The sequence below is a fragment of the Macaca nemestrina genome, chromosome X, assembly GCF_043159975.1.
Source record: "Macaca nemestrina isolate mMacNem1 chromosome X, mMacNem.hap1, whole genome shotgun sequence".
NCBI classification, from domain to species: domain Eukaryota; kingdom Metazoa; phylum Chordata; class Mammalia; order Primates; family Cercopithecidae; genus Macaca; species Macaca nemestrina.
The window spans coordinates 103,254,663-103,263,754 of NC_092145.1; positions in this window are offsets into that span (position 1 = coordinate 103,254,663).

The window sequence follows — 9,092 nt, forward strand, 5'->3', positions numbered from 1 at the left end:
GTTTCCTTGAGCTGCTGTGATCTCCACCCAGTTCGAGCTTCCCAGCGGCTTTGTTTACCTACTTCAGCCTCAGCAATGGAGGGCGCCCCTCCCCCAGCCTGGCTGCTGTCTTGCCGTGATATCGCAGACTGCTGTGCTAGCAATGAGGGAGGCTCTGTGGGTGTGGGTCCCTCCCGGCCAGGTGTGAGATATTATCTCCAGGTGTGCCTGTTTGCTTAAAGCGCAGTATTGGGGTGGGAGTTACCCGATTTTCCAGGTGTTGTGTGTCTCAGTTCCCCTGGCTAGGAAAAGGGATTCCCTTTCCCCTTGTGCTTCCCAGGTGAGGCGATGCCTCACCCTGCTTCAGCTCTTGCTGGTCGGGCTGCAGCAGCTCTCCAGCACCGATTGTCCGGCACTCTCTAGTGAGATGAACCCAGTACCTCAGTTGAAAATGCAGAAATCACCGGTCTTCTGTGTCGCTCGCGCTGGTAGTTGGAGAATGGAGCTGTTCCTATTCCATGACTCTTTATCTAATTTGCCAGTCTGTGTCTTTTAATTGGACCACTTATTCCATTTGCATTTAAGGTTAATATTGTTATGTGTGAACTTGATCCTGTCATTATGATATTAACTGGTTATTTTGCTCCTTAGTTGATGTTGTTTCTTCCTAGCATCGATGGACTTTATATTTTGGCATGTTTTTGCAATGGCTGGTACAAGTTGTTCCTTTCCATGTTTAGTGCTTCCTTCAGGGTCTCTTGTAGGACAGGCCTGGTGGTGACAACATCTGTAAGCATTTGTTTGTCTGTAAGGGATTTTATTTCTCCTTCACTTATGAAACTTAGTTTGGCTGGACATGAAATTCTGGGTTGAAAATTCTTTTCTTTAAGAATGTTGAATATTGGCCCCCACTCTCTTCTGGCTTGTAGAGTTTCCTCCAAGATATCTGCTGTCAGTCTGATGGGCTTCCCTTTGTGGGAAACTCGACCTGTCTCTGGCCACCCTCAACATTTTTTCCTTCATTTCAACTTTGGTGAATCTGACAATTATGCACCTTGGAGTTGCTTTTCTCGAGGAGTATCTTTTTGGTGTTCTCTGTATTTCCTGAAGTTTAATGTTGGCCTGCCTTACTAAGTTGGGGAAGTTCTCCTGGATGATATCCTGAAGAGTGTTTTCCAATTTGGTTCCATTTTCCCTCTCACTTTCCGGCACACCAATCAGATGTAGATTTGGTCTTTTCACATATTCCCATATTTCTTGGAGGCTTTGTTCATTTCTTTTTACTCTTTTTTCTCTACACTTCTCTTCTCGCTTCATTTCATTCATTTTATCTTCAATTGCTGATACTCTTTCTTCCAGTTGATCGAGTCGGTTACTGCATTTGTCACATAGTTCTCATGTTATGGTTTTCATCTCTATCAGTTCTTTTAAGGACTTCTCCACATTGGTTATTCTAGTTAGCCATTCGTCAAATCTGTTTTCAAAGTTTTTCGTTTCTTTGCACTGGTTGCATAGTTCCTCCTTTAGCTCTGAGAAGTTTGGTCGACTGAAACCTTCTCTCAACTCGTCAAAGTCATTCTCCTTGTAGCTTTGTTCCATTGCTGGTGATGAGCTGCGTTCCTTTGGAGGGGGAGATGTGCTCTGATTTTTTGAAAATCCAGCTTTTCTACCTTGCTTTTTCCCCATGTTTGTGGTTTTATCTGCCTTTGGTCTTTGATGATGGTGACATATTGATGGGGTTTTGGTGTGGGTGTCCTTTCTGTTTGTTAGTTTTCCTTCTAACAGTCAGGAACCTCAGCTGAAGGTCTGTTTGGGTTTGCTTGAGGTCCACTCCAGACCCTGTTTGCCTGGGTATCAGCAGCGGAGGCTGCGGAAGATAGAATATTGCTGAACAGCAAGTGTTGCTATCTGATTCTTGCTCTGGAAGCTTCGTCTCTGGGGTGAACCCCACCGTGTGAGGTGTGAGGTGTCGGTCTGCTGCTAGTGTGGGATGTCTCCCAGTTAAGCTACTCAGGGTTCAGGGACCCACTTGAGCAGGCAGTCTGTCCATTCTCAGATTTCAACCTCCGTGCTGCGAGATCCACTGCTCTCTTCAAAGCTGTCAGACAGGGGCATTTACCTTTGCCAAGGTTTCTGCTCGTTTTTCTTTAGCTATGCCCTGTCCCCAGAGGTGGAGTTTACAGAGGCAGGCCCGCCTCCTTGAGCTGTGGTGGGCTCCACCCAATTTGAGCTTCCTGGCGGATTTGTTTACCTACTTAAGCTTCAGCAATGGCAGGTGCCCCTCCCCCAGCCTTGCTGCCGCTTTGCAGTTAGATCTCAGACTGCTGTGCTAGCAATGAGGTACACTCCGTGGTCCTGGGACTCTCTGGGCCAGGTGTGGGATATAATCTCCTGGTGTGCCATTTTCTAAGACCCTTGGTAAGGCGCAGTGTTAGGGTGGGAGTTACCCAATTTTCCAGGTGTTGTGTGTCTCAATTTCCTTTGGCTATTAAAAGGAATTCCCTTCCCCCTTGTGCTTCCCAGGTGAGGCAATGCCTTGCCCTGCTTCAGCTCTCTGGTTGGGCTGCACCCGCAGACCAGCACCTGCTGTTCGATATGCCCCAGTGAGATGAACCTGGTACCTCAGTTGAAAATGCAGAAATCGCCCATCTTCTGTGTTGCTCACGCTGGGAGCTGGAGGCTGGAACTGTTCCTATTTGGCCATCTTGGGTGTGCCTCCGAGACTAGACTGATAAGTTTTTCTTTATAAGGTATCTGATGCTTTTGTCTCACTGCTTTTAGAATTTTTACCTTCATGTTGACTTTACATAGCCTGATGAATGTGTGCTTTGGTGATGTCCTTTTTGCAATTAATCTCCCATGGGTTTTTTACCTTCTTGTATTTGCATGTTGGGATCTCTAGGAAGACCAAGAAATTTTCCCTCAATTATTCCTCCAGATATGTTTTCCAAACTTTGCCTTTTCTTCTCCCTCAAGAACACCTAGGATTCTTAGGTTTGGCCATTTTGTATAATCCCATATTTTTTGGAGGCTTTATTTCATTTAATTGTTTTTTTAAATTTATTTTCATCTGTTTGGGTTAATTCAAAAGCTTTCTCTTTGAGTTCGGAAATTCCTTCTTCTACTTGATCTAGTTTATTGTTAAAACTTTCCACTGCATTTTTAGTTCAATAAATTGTATTTTATTTTCAGAAGTTCTGATTATTGTTTCTTTAAATTATCCATCTCATTAGAAAATTTTTCACTCATATCCTGAATTGTTTCAAGAATTTTTTAATGTTGGTTTTTAGCTTTCCTTTGTATCTCCTTGAGTAACTTAATAATCAACCTTTTAAATTCTTCATCTGGTTTTTCAAAGATTTTGTCTTCACTTGGATCCAGTGCTGGAGAGATAGTATGATCTTTTTCACATGTTATAGAACCCAGTTTTTGTTCATATTGCCAGAATTATTTCTTTGATTTCTTCTCACTTGGGTAGTCTATTTCTTCCAATTATTTTTGCATTTATATTTGATTCCATTGGGTTTGCTTTTATAAAGTAATTTTTCCCCCTTTGAGTATGTGACTTTAATGTTTACCGGTTATTGTTACCTAGCTTTGCTCTAGGTGTTTTCAGTGGTAAAGATTCTATGTGAGTTCCTTGGTAACAGAGAATGTTTGTGTGATGGCTTTCACAGGTGCTGCTTGTAGTAGTGATGTGCTAGATGTGTAAGCAAGTTCTCCGTCTCCTCTGCGGCTGGAATGGCAGAGGTCCCATAAAGCTTATATTGGTCCCCAGTAGTTTGCACTTAAAAAAAAAAAAGTCCCCAGTATTTTATTCACTTGGTTGAACAGTTCAAGTTTCAGGCCAGTAAGAGGGATCCACAAGGAAAAACTGGCTGTGACTGAAGCAGGTGAGTAAATGTAATACCCCCATAGTGAGAAGTCCCATCCTTGACAGAGGTGTCTGGGAAAGTACTCAATGAAATGCACTGAGATCTTTTCAGTGGGAAGTGAGAGGGCCACCAGGGCTGCACTTATAGGTCAGTGGGAAAGCAATCTGCCTCCCAGTCATCCTCTTGACCCAGTGTTCTGGCTATTTAGATCAGACAGGCACATCTTTTCATATGCAGGAATGCTGATTTCCAAGTAGAGAAGGATTGTGACTCTCTCCTGCAACCTGGAAGGCACTCCTCCTGTCCGAATGTAGTCACCCTGGAGTGTTTCAGAAAGTCTGTATACAGATGCATCTACATGGAACTTCTGTGGAGAAGCCCCACCTGTGTCTACAGTGATGGGTGAAGGGAAAAGAAGTCTCCTTCGGGACCCTTCATGAGTGCCTGGGCTGTCTGACTGTTGGGATAAAGTTACAGACTTTTCCCACTGAGCCCAGTAGTGTACTTGTGTCTCTGTTGAAATAAACTTCCCACAAGTGGAAAGTTCAGGAATGCTTGGCCTGCAGTCTGTTTGTTGTTTTTTTTTTTTTCTCCCATGAGGTGCTTTCTTAATGTGGCACAGCCTCCCCATTTCCCCTTCCCCTAGGAATAGCAGTCCCTGAGGGTCAAACTACTATATCTTGAAACTCCTCTGGGTCTAGCCACCCAGTGGAGCTGCCACACTTCTGGCTGACGCCATAGAGTGTTTACAAGGAATCCAGTAATGTGACCTGTCCTTTTATCTCCCAGCAATGGGTCCCAGCACCAGCCATGATGGGGGTGGGAAGGGAGTGAAATAGACTATGGTGATTTTCTTGGTTATTAATAGCATCACTATGTTGGTTTTCTCAAATGCCAGCTCTAGTAGTAATGTACTGGGCAGATGGACAGACTCAAGATCTCTTGCTTAGCCATAATGATGCAGACAATTATTATAGCTGAAGTTGCACAAAAAGTTTTCTTTTTCCTAAACACTATTATTGTGCCTGCAGATGTTAGAATGTGCTGTGCTGGTTGTTCCCGAGCTAGGAGGTGAGACTTGCAATAGATTGCTGCTACAGTGGTAGCAGTGGGATTTGTTCTTGTTCTATATTACCCAGAGGAGGTACTCTGGTGTCTTAGGAAGTGGATGAGGCCATGGAGCTCCCCAAAATCCCTGTGCTTTGTGTTATACTACCAGGGCAGGAAAAGGGCAAAGTTAGTGGAGGCTGGGTCAAGCAAGTCCACACTCTGGCTCCTTACATGTGGGTGCAAGCAGCAGCTTCAATGGGAATCAGAGGGCAGTTCTCTAGTTGCTGGGGTAATATTTCAGGAAGAAGCATAGCTGCCTCTGCTGTATAAAAATTTCACATAGGAAGCAGGGAGTAGCAGGTGGCAGTAAGCTCCATTCAGATCCAATGTACTTGACATGACAGGTCTCACACAACAGTGTTCTGCTAGCAGCAGCTACTTGGATTCCAGGCAGCCTTCACTCAGAAGTCACAACTTCCCCAGGCCATAAGCTTTTCAACCAAGACAGAAACCATGGCTTTCAAGCCACACTTCTCACAAGCTACCTATGACTCAGAAAACATACAAACCAGAGGAGATTAAGGGCCTATATTCAGCATAATTAAAGATATTGGAACCAATAATTTTATATCTAGCCAAACCAAACTTCAATAATGAAGAAGAAATAATATCCTATTCAGACAAGCCAGTGCTGAGGGAATTCATTACCTCCAGACCTGCCTTACAAGAGCTTATAAGAAGGAGCTTTCCTATAAAAAGGAAAGATCATTGCCTGCCACTACAAAAGCACCCTTGAGTACATAGACTAGAGATGGTATAAAGCAACTACAAAAAATGTCTGGATAAAACCAGCTAACGTAATGATGACAGTGTCAAAGCCATGCATATCAATACTAACCTTAAACATAAACAGTCTAAATGACTCAATTAAAAGGCACAGAGTGGCACATTGGATAAAGAACCAAGTCCCATTGGTATGTTGTCTTCAAGAGACCCGTCTCACATGCAATGACACCCATTGGCTCAAAATAAAGGGATAAAGAAAAAATCTACCAAACAAGTAGAAAGCAGAAAAAGCAGGGGTTGCAATCCTAATTTCAGACAAAACAGACTTTAAACCAACAAAAATCAAATAAGACAAAAAACAGCATTCCATAATGGTAAAGGGTTCAATTCAATAAGAAGACCTATTATAAACACATATGCACCCAATACAGGAGCACCAAGATTCATAAAGCAAGTTCTTAGAGACCATCAAAGAGAGTTAAAATCCCACAAAATAATAGTGAGAGTCTTCAGCAACCCACTGACAGTATCAGACAGAACATCAAGGCCCAAAATTAACAAAGATACTCAGGACCTGAACCCAACACTGGACCAAATGGATTTGAGAGACATATACAGAACTTTCCATCCAAAAGCAACAGAATATACATTCTTTTCACTGCCACATGGCACATACTCTAAAATCAACCACATGATCAAATATAAAACAATCTACAGCAAATGCAAAAGAACCAAAAACATAATAGCAACTCCCTCAGATAACAGCACAGTAAAAATATAATTCCAGACTAAGAAAATTGCTCAAAACCATACAATTATATGGAAATTAAACAATCTGCTCTTGAATGACTTTGGGGTAAATAATGGAATTAGGCAGGAAGCAAGAAGTTATTTGAAACTAATGGGAACAAAGATACAACATACAAGAATTTCTGGGACACAACTAAGGCAGTGTTAAGCAGTAAATTTATGGCACTAAACACCCACAACAACAGGTGAGAAAGATTTCAAGTTAAAAACATAACATTACAACTAAAGGAGCTAGAGTAGCAAAAACAAATGAACCCCGAAGCTAGCAGAAGACAAGAATTAACCAAAATCAGAGCTGAACTGAAGGACACTGAGATATGAAAAACCATTCAAAATATGAATGAACCAATGAGCCAGTTTTTAAAAATGTAGGATAAATAGACTGCTAGCTGGATTCATAAAAAGGAAGCAGTGAAGATTCAAATGAACAAAATTAGAAATGACTAAGGAAATATTACCAATAAACACACTCAGAGATATTATGGTTATACAAATAACAATTAGAGATTATTATGAACACCTCTATGAACACAACTAAAAAATCAAGAAGAAATGGAAAAATTCCTGGACACACACAATCTCCCAAGACAAAAGCAGAAATAAATTGAATCCATGAACAGAACAATAAAGAGCTCAAAAACTGAATCAGTAATAAATAGCCTGCCAACCAAACAACAACAAAAACAAAAAGCCCAGGACCAGAAGAATGAGCAGCTGAATTCCACCAGATGTAAAAAGAAGAGCTGGTACCATTTCTACTGAAAATCTTCCAAAAAATTAAAAGAAAGGTCTCCTCCCCACTGCATTCTATGAGGCCAGCATTACCCTGACATCAAAACCTGGCAGAGATACAATAACAACAAGAAAGACAACTTCAGGCCAATATCCTTGATGAACATCATTGCAAAAATCCTGAATAAAACACTGATAAACGAAATCCCGCAGCACATCAAAAAATGAATCTGCCATGATCAAGTCAGCTTTTTCAAGATTGCTTCAACATACACAAGTCAATAAACATGATTTATCTTATAAACATAACTAAAGACAAAAACCACATAATCATCTCAATAGATATAGTAAAGGTTTTTGATAAAATTTAATATCCTTTCATGTTAAAAGCTCTCAGGAAACTAGATTTTGAAGGAACATACCTCAAAATAATGAGAGTCACATATGAAAAACTCACTGCCAACATCATACTGAATGGAAAAAAGCTAGAAGCATTCACCTTGAAAACCCAAATAGATTGGAAGTCCTGGCCAGAGCAATCAGGCAAGAGAAAGAAATAAACAGCATCAAAATAAGAGAAAAGGAAGTGAAAGTATTTCTGTTTGCAGACATGATTTTATATCTAGAAAACCCTATATTCTCTGCCCAAACAGTTCTTAAATTGAAAACAACTTCAACAGAGCTTTAGAGTTTGAAATCAATGTACAAAACTCACCATCATTTAACACACCACCAACAGCCAAGCCAAGAGCCAAATCAGGAAGCCCATTCACAATCTCCATAAAAAATAAAATACCTAGGAATACAGCTAACCAGAGAAGTGAAAGATCTCTACAAGGATAACTACAAAACACTGCTCAAAGAAATCAGAGATGACACAAACAAATGAAAAAGCATTCCATAGACCTAAAACCATAAAAACCCTAGAAGAAAACTTAGGTAATACCATTCAGGACATAGGCATGGGCAAGGACTTCATGTCTAAAACACCAAAAGCAACTGCAACAAAAGCCAAAATTGACAAATGGGATCTAATTAAACTAAAGAGCTTCTGCACAGCAAAAGAAACTACCATCAGAGTGAAGAGGCAACCTACAGAATGGGAGAACATTTTTGCAATCTACTCATCTGACGAAGAGCTAATATCCAGAACCTATAAAGAACTCAATCAAATTTACAAGAAAAAAACAAACAAATCCATCAAGAAGTGGGCAAAGGATATGAACAGACATTTCTCAAAAGAAGACATTTATACAGCCAATAGACACATGAAAAAATGCTCGTCATCACTGGCCATCAGAGAAATGCAAATCAAAACCACAATGAGATACCATCTCACACCAGTTAGAATGGCAATCATTAAAAAAATCAGGAAACAACAGGTGCTGGAGAGGGTGTGGAGAAATAGGAACACTTTTACACTGTTGGTGGGACTGTAAACTAGTTTGACCATTGTGGAAAACAGTATGGCGATTCCTCAAGTATCTAGAACTAGAAATACCATTAGACCCAGCCATCCCATTACTGGGTATATACCCAAAGGATTATAAGTCATGCTGTTATAAAAACACATGCACATATATGCTTATTGTGGCACTGTCCACAATAGGAAAGACTTGGAATCAACCCAAATGTCCTCCAGTGACAGACTGGATTAAGAAAATGTGGCACATATACACCACCCAATACTATGCAGCCATAAAAAAGGATTAGTGTCCTTTGTAGGGACATGGATGCAGCTGGAAATCATCATTCTCAGCAAACTATCGTAAGAACAGAAAACCAAACACCACATGTTCTCACTCATAGGTGGGAATTGAACAATGAGATCACTTGGACACAGAAGGGGAACATCACACA